Genomic DNA, 13,993 nt, shown 5'->3' with positions numbered 1-13,993 from the left:
CACCAAAATAGTATTAAACAATCTTTACTGCATAAAGGACAACAACGCCAATAGGACCATCAAATTCCAGCTTCTGATAAAAAATCACCTGTTTTCTAAAATCTTAAAAACAATTTCAATACCACAATATATTTCTTAAAGTGCAAAAATCTATACATGTTTGCCAGTGTGCTTAGTGTACTGTATACTCAGTGGATAAACAAATATTACAAGTCTTCTCAATAAACCATTAAATCACTTTTTACATTTTATCAATAACAAAAAAATCACACAAGTTTCATATCTACATTATAAAAAATCCGAATCCACACAAAAATATTCTGATATTTGGCCAGTAGGCTTATCTGCTATATAGGCCCAACTATTTCTGATAATCCTGACTTGTAAATCCAAACTGCGGGTTCCCTCCGAAAGGATTCATATTTTCTTGGTTCCCTCTTTTTCCTCTCGAGAAAGGACAATTTCTAATAAAATGTCCTTCTTGGTGGCATGCGTAACATGTATTTACTCTACTACTATTGTTTGTATTAAATTGGTCTTTCTTTCTTACATTATGTCTATTTAAGGGATTAAAATTTTCTCTTTCTTGCTTCTCAGTTTTAAACAGATCTTTTATCTCATTTAAATCCTGCTTTATGTCTTCAACATCCATTTTGAACTCCTTTTTCAAATCATCTATGCCCATTTTAAATTCTGCATGAGTGACATATTGGGTTGGATTCTCCGTCCTACATACCTCGAAGTCTTCTGTTTTCTCTTGTGCTATACAGTTTGCATCGATATTTACTTGTCGTACATTAAAGTTTTTATTTACATTTTTTCGACAACACTCGTGCCATGTGACTATATTTATTGCATCCTGCAATGTTGCTGGCTTCTGTATGAGGACCTCATAAGCTAGTGACTGGTCTGGTAGACCCTTAATAAAGTGTTCTGTTTTGAAACGGTCCCGCAAACTCAAGTCATTTACTTCAGGGTATGCCTTACCTACTAGTCTCTCCACACGAGATGCATATTCTTGTATGCTTTCTTTGTGGTTCTGTTTAATAAACTGCAAGTTGGTCCTATAAGTCTCTGGTAATATATGGTCCCCAAATCTCTGTGACATAGCCTCATGAATACATTTTATATCTTTATGGAGTGGCATAGGAAGCTCATTTACATATACTAGGGCTTCATCTCTCAAGCAATTTAGAATTAGTTCCTCTATCTGTCTGTCATTGGACCAACTAAACCTATTACTGAGTAAAATAAACTGTGTCCAGAAGGCATTGAAATCCCCCTTACCATTAAAGAATGGACTTCTAGGTTTTGGTTCTTCCCTTTGTAGTTGCTGAACACGACTACTTTCTCTTACATGATTTGTACTAACTGGACGTGGTGTATAAGTGTTGTCAGTACTTGGACCAGCTGCTAACTGTTGGGTCACTGATATCTGGTTATTTTGTTCAGTTGTGGTCCTATTAAAGCCTATGCTATTTTGACTGAAATCATGCGCATTGGTGTTATTTTCAGCCACATGGTTACCCCTTGCTAATTTAGCTATATTTTCCTGATTTAACTTAACTTGCGTGCTCATCTCAGAAACTTGTGTGCTTATCTCAGAAACTTTCGTCTTGAGCTCAGAAAATCTATCATTTTGATTTTTCAATTGTCTTTGAATGTCCATTAGAATCGCAATAATATTGTTATCATTCAAATTCGTCTTACTTTCCTCAATCGTCCTAGTATCCTGCACAGGCGAGCTTATAGGACTTACTGTGGGGCTGGAGGTAGATAAATTAACACCATCTTCTATACCCAAATCTATTAAATTACAGGGCTCAACAGTTCCGCTCTGTGAAATAATTATATTCTTCATACTTTCCCCCCTTCCAAAATTTGGAGCTGGGATTTTTCTATTTCCAAGATCCATGTTTAAAATCAAACAATGTTCCCAATAATATGCCAATAGAAGCTAACTACACCTCTATTTCTCTAATAAATAATTATTTGGAAGCTAAATGCACCTCCTTTATAATTTGTTTTTCTTTCTAGGAAGCTAAAATGCACCTCCTTAATAATTTTTTCTTTCTTTCTAGGAAGCTAAATTGCACCTCCTTAATAATTTTTTTTTTTCTTTCTAGGAAGCTAAATGCACCTCCTTTATATTTTTTTTTCTTGCTAGGAAGCTAAAATGCACCTCCTTTATATTTTTTTTTTCTAGGAAGCTAAATGCACCTCCTTTTATAAATATTTTAAATATTTTAGAAGCTAAATGCACTCCTGTATACAATATTTATCACTTAGTGTGTTCCATACACATTAGTATTTCTAAAAATAGACGTGCCAAATTCCTTGAAATGTGAGAACTAAACCGCTGCCACCATTGTCGTAACTTCTGCTTCTTGCTATGTTTTTGTATAGTTTTAAAGCCAGCAAATACGAATATTCAATAAACTCACAAAACTTGTGACTAAACTAAGGGATAAATAAATACGGCCGTCAAATCTGTTGTCTGTTCTGTCTCATCATTGGTAGCGTGAATAAATAATCAATAGTAGAAAATGATACTTTTATTAAACTTCTTGAACAGCCGATATATTTCCATACATGTACAATATTCGAGCAACAATTATATAATTTATATACGGGGCGGAGCTACTAAAATAACATTCTTTCTCTTGTGTTTTTGTACGGACCAAACGGGATCATCTTAATAAATTCTACAATGACAACGTAAATAAATGCAAGGCATACAGCTATCTGCGCTGCTTCTTACCTCTAAACTACGACCCTTACTTGTAATATAAACTGCGAGGCATACAGCTAGATGCGCTGCTTCTCACCTCTAGGAACCCCCGGGCTGAGCCTTGTTGCAAGCCAAATATAAACACAGCAAAGACTGACGAACGTGACGCTGCACTGGTATTTATTTGAAATTCCCGGAAGTAAATATTCTAAGCAAGAAGAAAAACATAACGTCAAACGCTGACATAAAATAAACAAGTCCTCGACTCAAAATGCTTATAATAATACACTTTTGTTACTAAAATAATCAAGACATATTATTTCTTCCAGTTGAGAGCTCACAAATGAACACTTTTGGGTTCACGATTACAATATTAACCCAACGGTAACGTTCTGAATAATACATGACAAATTTGCGCCATATATGACGTAATCGATACATCTAATAACATAAAGTAAAACGTACGTTAATTACTCATTCAATATACTAGAAATACTAGAAATAACTTCTGACAACTCATATAAACTCTCTTAATACAATAATAACAATATTTCTTTACTTGGAAATAACCAATACACACATTTACAACACCGTGTATAAGCTATAAAAGGCACCGAAATGACAAAATGTTAAACAATTCAAACGAGAAAACCAATGACAATATTTTTGTACAACACAAATACTTGTATGATAGACAGCGACGAACGGCAATTACTGAATCACAGGTACCTGACTTGGGACATGCACATACAAAACGTGAATGTGGCGGTGTTAAACATGCAAGCAAGTGCTCAACCCTACCCCTAAGAGAGGATAATATGTGCCACAATTGTTATTTTTCTTTGACTATTATGAATTTAAAATTGTTGGCTTTTTTCATGAATAAAAGCGATGTCGGGTATACGTCAATGAGACAGCAACAAAAAAAAAAACCACACACAACCAGAAAGACGTATAGAAGGTCAAAACACAGACAGGTATCTTCAAGCATGCCAATCTCTAAATCGCGCCGTGTCTAAAAAAGAAGTCAATAAATTTAACAGATATTTTCAGAGTTCAGCCGTCAGCACCAAATCCTCCAAAACGAAGAAAACACGTTATAACATGGGGACAGGGACATGAACCCAGTGTGGCTTTTTTAGAACTCCCCTCCTTTTAGTTTATTGGAGGCTCATTGTATTTAATCTGCTGATATTAAATCATGTTGTCTACACTCTAATATCAATGACTTCCTCAGAGAAGATTTCACACAGCTATGTCAATAACAAAACATTAAGACATTCGTGCTGACATTATCTGTTGAATTTAATACAAACAAAGAAAGATCAAAATTCATGAAATTTACTCTCATTTTAAAACTTAGTTGAAAAGACAGAATCTTAAACTGATCAAATTTGCATATTTTGAAAGATAAAATATTCAGAAACATGCTCTAAGTACACTGAAGTAAACATTTATACAATTTGATCATTTTTATATGAGGATAATGTTAATTTCATCATTAATTGTGATTATCGATCGAATAAACGATAATTGTTTTAAAAGATTTTGGAAGGGGAAAAGATCATCGAAAAGTCATTTCTTTTTAAAATTGTTCCGTGTTTTATTTCAGATAGCACATTTATTTTGAAGTACAACTTTTAGATAGTTTGGTGTGTAATTTTCAGATTGACTCCGTTAATTCTTTGGTTAGAAGTGCGAGAGGTCGTGGGTTCGTCCCCAGGTCGACAAAAACCAAATGTTAATCATTGGTATTTACTGCTTCTCCGCTAAGCGCACAGCATTTAGGAATATAAGAAAAATACTGGTCGGCTCGAAATACAAATAACGGGTCGGGGGAGGCAGATATGTTTTCCTATATACGGACTGTTATATTGTGAATATCCCTTTCAAAATCTGGCTCAGCGATTTTGCAACTTTTGCCACTGGGCGTTAAAAACCAATCCATCCATCCATTTTTGGTAGATATGTTAATAAATTCTTAATCAAGACACATGGTTAGAATGCTTCGATACTTTTTTTCCAAAGAGATAAAATTTGAGGGTCTGAATGGAGTTTACAGAATAGAGAATAATGGGGGGAAATACAGGAGATAGAACCAAAAAAAAAAAAGAATAGAGAAAAATAGACCAACATAAAAAAAAGATTAGAGAGAATAATGGAGTACTAATATGTAAAAAAATGTAGAATAATTATAGGACAATCTAAAGAATAGAGAAAAATTGCCTAAAATCTTAAAGAATACAGAAATGAAGGACCCCCATCCAGACCACCGAATATACTACCGGTATATATTTTACCCAATAAATGCTACAAGTGAATGCATTAAAGTGCATGCCTAGATCACATATAATGACGAATTATTGATAAAAGTATGTGATGCCTTAACATTGTATTTTTAAATGATTTCAATAGTTAATTCATTGGAAGGATTACGATTTTGATTTTTGTCTTTTGCCTTGATTTATATCTTCTCAATGGATATATGAGAATTAAACATAGGCAAACTACAGTACTTTTGCATCAGTAAAGTGACATATTTTGTTATTTTCTTTCATACCATTTATTTAAATTAATTGTTCTTTTCAAAAAGATCTTTCATTGAACATTTTCATTAACTATATTAATTAAAACTTCGATTCTTTCTTGCTTCATGCAATTGCTCATTTGCAAACCATTCAATTGGAATCATTCACTCAACACTTCCTCGTTCAATTATTGTCTTTTTTAAACATAACTCTTAGAAGTCCGACTTCAAAGATAAGTTTTTTTTAATTTGCTATTTTATCAAGTTGCAATTGCATGAGTTTTTCAGCAAAATTAAAGGCTTTCTGTTGATTTAACCATGTACCATGTAGTGTTGGATGATTACGCTTTAAAAGAATCCATATGACATATCTTCTACAGTTAAATTTATTTGCAATTTTATTGTTATTTGGGCGATTAAGAGCTTTCCATTTTGTATAAACACCTGTTTACTGTTGAAGACTGGATATATAAAACCTCGTGGTGTCTTTTGGTTTTAAGTGTTGGGTGGCTGTCTCATTGACTGTATCCTTATCTCCTCCGTCCATTCAAAATCCTGTTCTGTTGACAGACATGACCATGTTGTAAGTTAAACATTTCCTGCAAATTCGTATATCTGATTACCAAAGTCGTCCTCTTTCACAGGTAACACCTGCCTCACATTATTTGTTATCAATGGTGTGCTGGTCTTTTTGATCATGCTGTGATGGTATTTGTTATCAATGGTGTGCTGATCTTTTTGATCATACTGTGGTGGTATTTGTTATCAATGGTGTGCTGATCTTTGTTTTTATCACGATGTGATGGCATTCGTTATCAATGCTGTGATGGTATTTGTTACAAACATCCGACAGTATGTTTTTTTCCTTTCAATACTTTTGATTTCTAGCATTTTGATGATGGTTGTTCCAGAAACACGTCTTGAGGTCACGAAAATCATATCCTTATTTTGTTTTATTTTTATAAATGACGAAATTATGTATATTATTCCAGCCACACAAATTTGAGAACACCATGAATTTTTTGTCAGATACATATTTTCTTCATATTTGTTTCAGTTTCAAGCGAAGTTTATGTATAAGCTAAAACTTAAACAAAATTTATAAATATAAATGTCTGATATCGATCTCGGTGCGTACGACAAAAGCACAATTTATACTTCTGTGATCACTTGATAACGTATTTCACCCATTTCCTTTTCAGATTTTTACAAATAATTTAAATACTACAGTGCAATAACATAAGGTTGACTACTGTTTCAGGTTAGGGTTAGGGTTGGCGCCTGTTAAAACCCGCTGCAGTTATATGCACCTGTCCTAAGTCAGGAGCCTGTTGTTCAGTGGTTGTCGTTTGTTGGTGTGGTTCATAAGTGTTTCTCGTTTCTCGTTTTTTATATAGATTAGACCGTTGGTTTTCCTGTTTAAATTGATTTACAATAGTCATTTTTGGGCCCTTTATAGCTTGCTGTTCGTTGTGAACCAAGGCTCCATGTTGAAGGCTGTACTTAGACCTATAATTGTTTACTTTTTACACATTGTGACTTGAAGAGTTGTCTCATTGGCACTCATACCTTATCCTCTTATTTATATGAACCGGATTTTGAACGATTCTGTGATTTTTTCGACCTTTTCTTGACGTTCCAGTATCTACATTATCTCAAAATAGTAACTCCGAGAGCAACATTTTATAGCTTACCTTAATTTCAATCAAGGAAAGACAAAGAGCGTATCAGACTATCACGAAGAAGTTTTGTAGTATGTTAAGCCTTGAAGAGTTTCAACTCATTCAGGCGAAGTTGACCTTAGATGTATTTGGCTATTGTTTTAGGCCCCTCTTGGTCGTATAGCTCCTCACATTTAAGTACTTATACATCATTGGCTTTAAACTGTTTAGGTTAAAGACAAATCCAGAAAAACCGCTTCGGGCGCACCAAATTTTTATAATGGTATCTCTATTTTTTTCTTCGAGAAAATGACTTCTGAATCAGTTATGAAAAAAATCCAGGTTGAGCTAATGAAAATAAATCGTACTGCGTGTACTTCGTTAGATGTTTTTTATAAGCCTTCATCAAGTGATTTCAGAGATAAATGTTTGAAAAACCCTATAAGCGCAGAAGGTTTCGTTTTGTTTTCTTTGTGCGAGTCCATTTGTTTTTTTACTTTGTTTGTCTGTTCATCTTGTGATATACTGGATCAATTGTTTGATTGTTGATTGCTCAACGTCCAGTGTGACGTAAAAGACATCATTATGCTGTTTATCTATAATCACAGAGAAACTTATTTTTTTCATAAAACTTTTATTAAACTGACGTGAGAAACATCTCTTTGTATTAAACTAACTTTTACTCTCCGAAGCAGTTAATCAGACTGCTATCCTGAATGGGAAAATAATTTGTATCATAGTTCACATTGTTTTCAATATATTGGAATTTCATGCGACTGTCATACAAGTGAGAGGTTAAGCTAGCTATAAAAACAGGTTTAATCCACCATTTTCTGCACAAGGATATGCCTGTACCAAGTCATGAATAGGAATTTTCATTCGTTTGATGTGTTTGAGCTTTTGATTTTGCCATTTGTTAAGTGACTTTCGGTTTTGAATTTTCCTTGGAGTTCGATAATTTTGTTATTTTACTATTTTCAATTTTTAATAGGCAAGTCAATAAAGTGGTAAAAAGGTACCAAGGGGGATTAAAAAACTAAAAGTCGAAGGAAAACTTCAATTTGATGACGAAAAACGCATTAAAGACAAACAACAGTCCACAAAAGCTTCACATAAAATTAATCTTTCTCCTCTTGAAATACGTTAATGGGTTATATCCGGTGATGGCGCATCGTACTTGACAATAGCAAACTACAAAAAACATATTAAATTAGTTTTAAAGGAGTCCTTTTTATTTTAATCTCAAATATATATATAGAATAAAATTCGAGCTCACCTGATATTTCACCGTGACAAAGTCAGTATCAAAAACAAAAAGTACTTTATTCTTTTTATCGGTAATTATGAAAAAATTAAAATCCCTATTATAATAGAGAAAAATTAATAACAAACGAACTACTTAATTGACGTCACAGGCTGCATTACGTTATTTGAAATTTTGTCACAGCGCAGCTAACTTGGCGTTCGCTTAAAAATGAATGATTGCATGCGTTTCATTATTTCTATTTGTTAGAACCATCGTCATCCCCGATCCTTGTTTCAACAGGCATATACCTATCTATCTTGGATGAAATTAATTGTAAATTCACATGAACTTTTTAAAAAAATCTGAGAATTATTTTATTTTGATGAAACCCCATATCCCCTTGTTAGTCTATTGGCATGCAAGCAGAACTCTTTTGTAAGGGGAAATTTAAAGAGTTCCAACGTATGAGACCAAGGTGGTGGTATTGTGATTGGCATGCTCATAATAATTAGGGATGTGTAATTGGTTCAACCACTTCTAGTCTAGCTAAAGAGTTTTAAATGCATTGAAGCTTTTAGGAGCAAAAGGAAAGAGTATTTTGCTCAGTCAGAATAATGCACGTGAATGTGGTGACTGGTATTTTAAGGGAATATTTAAATACATTGAGATCTACATGCATAGCAATATAACTATTTTACTCAGGATGTTGTTTTAGTACAAAGCAAGAAATATTCACCTCACTCATTATGTTGATCCTAAATATGGATAAATAGTTCCAACTGGATGTCAAGCAGCCAATGAACAATTATCATTACCATATAATGAAAAGAACTATATAAGAAAGTATTTAATATCTTTCAGGGGCATTTTTTTGGATACATACACAAATTTGAATTGTATTCAACTGTTAACATGTGTCATTTACCTAACTAACATAATTCCTCTTGTAAAACTGCATCTGCTATGCTTCCTTAATATATATACATGTATGGATTTAAAAGAAAATTCACGCAGACAAAGCTTACTTGACGAAAATAATCAAAATTAACTAAACGACAGTGAGACAAGAAAGTCAGGTATGGTACAGGCACCAATAAATCAAATTATATGCATTAGAACATGTTTCTCCTCGTTTTTCTATGAAGTAACCCAGTTATAACATGTACATAAATTCTTAATCGCACAATTTAAAAAAAAAATATACCACTCGCTTCACTTGTAGAGCACGTGCCTAAAAAAAACTCAGTTTCAAGAAAAATATAAAAAAGTTTGAAGAAAAAAATAAAATAAAAAAAATTTCGCTCGCTCGCCCCATATTTTTTGGAACTTTTGTCAACAAATCAAATTGGTGTGGCCTAACCTACCGGTAAGTCAAATATTCTTATTTTTCACATATCATAGTATGATATGATCTGAGTCAGCAGATTTCTCATTGTTTTTAGAAGTTTACTTACTTGCTTATTATCGGATTTGCTCAAAAATCACATTTATCTCTTCGTTATACGCTCAGCGTACACCCTGAAGACCATCACATTGATTTTAGGAAAGCACTGTGTAAGCAGACACTTATTAATTTTTTTCAGATGTGGGCTACGAGTCTGGGGCAACGAGTCTGTAGGCTGACTGTAAAATATCTGAAAGCTCCTTTCTATTTTCAAACATTTCAATAGATGTAACTCAACTTTGGTCTATTTACTTTCGCTTTTTCGGGGTTTTTTTTCAAATTCATGTCATTTATGTTTCCAGAAATATGAAACGTTGAAGGTCCTACGGTAACCTGATCTAACCTGTAAGTTGTTCGCCTATTTATTCTTTGGTCTATAACTAGCTGCCTTTACAATGGCAATGAAACCACATCTCCTTGATTTTATATGATGGTCCCGCAAAAAAATGTCGAAAGTGTGTATATTTTATTTGCTTTTTATTTATCTTCTCTCATGCGATAGCGGTACCTTTTTGGTCACTATTTATGTGTTGCGCCCGAATATGACTTGATAGTGATTGAACTGGTTGAACAAATCCTTCTCAAGACACCTTAATACAGCACAAGACTATTTGACATTCAAGCTTACAAATGAAAACTCAGATCGGAATAGTGAGGAAAGCTATCAATAATACTGCGGATAACGCAATTGTTTAAAATGTTTATCGGGTTTTTCGTACATTTTTGTTCTAATTTTCACACAATTTATACAAAATCGTTCAAAAAGCTAAACTAACTTTACTGAAACAATGACAAATGTTTCATTCACCAAAAACTCGTGCGTTTCTGCGCACAAAATCACGTTCGATTTTGTGAATGAAAGGGAATTTCAAAGTAGATCCTCACTCGCGCATGTCAAATGCAAACTGACCCAATATTTTGTTTTAATCACGACCATTCCATTGATACTGACATCATTAGCGAGTACACATCAATGAAAAAAGTACAAATTACCGATAAGTTAAGCTATTCATCTTATGGAGAGCCTTTGAAGCGTTATCTATTTTGAATGTTCAAGTGGTGTTTTTTACGATTGGTTACTAGTATGTGATTTTTCCTGCACGTTTTAAGATGAGTAATTTCATAAATGCTACTATTTTATACACATGTCATTTTCTTTGAATTTTTGTAATGCTTTCAAATGAAATTAATAGAAATAGGAGAACTTTGCTTATAATTACTGACAAACATCACAACCATTTATCAACTATAACAAAAAATGATAACATAACAGTCCTTCTTTATGGGGTAGTGGCTGGTAGAGGTGTGGGATAAGACGACTGCTCTTCCAACTCATCTAAAACCGGAAGTGCGTTAATTGACAATGTGTTATAATTGACAGAACCTTTGTTAAAATTGGAATGTTCGTCTATTGCTTGCATTAAATCTATTGTTCCTACATTTTTCAGATCTTTGAATATCCAAATCACCAACAAGATCATGAAAATGTACAAAGCAGCTTCAAACAAATATGCTAATCCAACAAACAGGTCAGCCGTCTCACTGTACAAATTCACGAATATCAATACACCAAACAACCTTGTTGCTGTTTCTGCACACGCTAATAATGAAAAAAGTTTCCCTGCTTCATGCTCATTCACTGATTTACTATCAGGTGAGCGTACCGCAGATGTAATTAAACCAGCGAACGCTCCAATGATCACGGAGCCATAGACCATCCATGTTTTAAAAGCGAATGCGGCCCAAGTCAGACGAACAATTTTACAACTTATTCCTATCATAAGAATTGTAGCATCAGACAGATGAACAATACTTGATAGAGTCGGAAGCACAAAGAGAAGAATTTACCCCATGACGGCATAATCGAAGGACAGTAGGTATCCATACCATGATTTAGGCCAGCTGAGTGGAGACCTACTTACAAACAAGACCGTTACTTCCATCTCACCTTCTCTACAAGTTTGATTAAGTAATGTCAGTAAGAACAAAACTGAAAGAACCGTACGCATGGTGTTAGGTCGATACTTAACCAAAACCCCAGAAATATTAGTAATACAACTAATAAATATATTACTATTAATAATATATTTTTACACATCTAAAATGAAAAACAACAAACTGAAACAGGAAAACACATATATTTGGGAGTCATTTATTTGTGACTACTTAAAAGAAACACTTTCTACTAGGCAGAACTTCCACGACAATCTCGACAACTCCAATTTGTAGGCTGGTACTCTCCTTTGCAACATACGGGTATCTGTCAGAGCAAAACAGATAAAGGACAGAGAACCAGTCTACTCCAATTTCGTAACACCACGTAAGTTGACAAATTTGTCCACTCAAACGATAATTAAGAAAAACCTTGTCAAAGAGAGGCTTTATTTAATCTAAAATCATGTTAGATTTCGGCAGCTTTGTGATATGGATTTACAGATTAACTTACTGAGTACCATGCATCCGAACAGTATCCAACGACAAAGATTAATTTTTTTCTTTACATTGTTTCGTACATTCTATTTGAAAAAAACATGATACCCAACAAAAATCCGTCTTGTTTGTAGTGCTCATATTTTAAAACCGACCAGCTAACCGCCCTAGCTCTATTTTTTTACATAATTTTGATGAAATATGAATTTCCTATTGAAAAAGACTTCTTTTATGAATATGTTGTAATTTTAAATTTCATCCGCAAGCATCCTTAGTTAACAAACTATAATAAATCAACAATTCTTTCGGACGCAAACTCATAAACGTTTATTTAAGAGACATTTTGTTGATTTTTATACTTTATATATTAATTCTGCGATCAAAGCCAAAAACCATGAAAATTGTTCATTAAATACTTAAATGTCATAAATCGGTTAGAAGGAATAATTGCAGTAATTCGATTAAAAGTTAATATCTATAGCTGTTAAACACATTTATCATTTTAGCTGACAGAGATATGGAACGTCAAGCCGTAAAAACTATTGATATAGAGAAATAAAAGATTTTTAAAGTTTTCATTTCTTTTTTGTTAATGAAATTGTTGGATGATTAATCCTCTTAAATAAACTAGCCAATACATTGGCCAAAATAAAACGACGAAAACAGAGCCAACAGTCACAAAAAACAAAAAATTGAGGAACCTTCCTAATACGGTACGTGCCATGGAAGGGTAAAACAGTTCCTGTTTCCCTATAGGCACCCATCATGTTGATTATTGCAAGTAAAAATTCTGTATTAAGTCGCATAGGCTGATGTCAAAATCGAGTAAAAGAAACCAGGGTTGTAGCATTGTGATGGTGTCCGACGGGTGACTTCATCTTTATCATTAGGCACATTTGGTTCAGTAGCTTCCTTGTTAGCAATAACAGTCATTTAAAGAAATCATAGTAGGAAACGCAAGTCCTCGAATATTGTTTATATGTGTATTTTATGGGGAAAGTATAGAATTAATTAACATTGTAAAGTCTAAATGGCATAACTTGAATAGGATAGTGTCTAATTCCTATTGGGATGAGGAGTTAAGAGCTGTTTTTCATGATTTGACCGTAAACCCAATACATATGTTGACAACCTTTGACAACTATGCATACTAACATCTACTTTTAATTGTCTGCATACTTCAGGCAAAAGGAATGGTGTTGTCGGCATAAAATGCATCCAGTACGAATGATTGAGATGCGTATACGTTAATGAGAAAAAAGCCAAGAGACATCTCGGTAAGACACATTCTTCAATAATAGACATGTGTTTATTCAAAACGTATAGCTTTAAATCGTTCCACAGTCCATTAAAGTTGTGAAAAAATTGAACAGATACTAATATTCCGAGACCGCTAAATTATATCAAAAGTATCTGTACACTTTAAAACACATAAATCCTTTGAAAAATATGAATGAACATTATTTAATTAAGATCTGCGAGAAACAAGTAACAACTGTTATGACAACATTTAACAAACAAATGGTAACATATGGTAAATATAACGTGATGCTCTAAAGAGCCTGTGTCGCTCAACTAGGTATAAGAAGATGTGGTATGAGTGCCAATGAGACAACTCTCCATCCAAGTCACAATTTGTAAAAGTAAACCATTATAGGTCAAAGTACGATCTTCAACACGGAGCCTTGGCTCACACCGAACAGCAAGCTATAGGTCTATTTTCATCTTCAACAATGTACTCTCTCCAACATTGTTGACTAGAATAGAATTCATGACAAAAATCCTTTTATTTGTTGATCTTGTATTGCTGATCATTTTTTTGTATGCAGTTTCTCTCTTTTTTGCTATTTTAAGTGTCTTTCTATCTTTTATAGTTTTCAAGATAGTAAGCAAAAACGTAAATTATGAACTCTGGTAGACATTTCTTTCATTGGCAACCATACCACATCTCCTT

The sequence above is a fragment of the Mytilus californianus genome, unplaced genomic scaffold, assembly GCF_021869535.1.
Source record: "Mytilus californianus isolate M0D057914Y unplaced genomic scaffold, xbMytCali1.0.p SCAF_8, whole genome shotgun sequence".
NCBI lineage: Eukaryota > Metazoa > Mollusca > Bivalvia > Mytilida > Mytilidae > Mytilus > Mytilus californianus.
The sequence above is the reverse complement of the archived record's forward strand: the minus strand, read 5'-3'. Positions refer to the sequence as shown.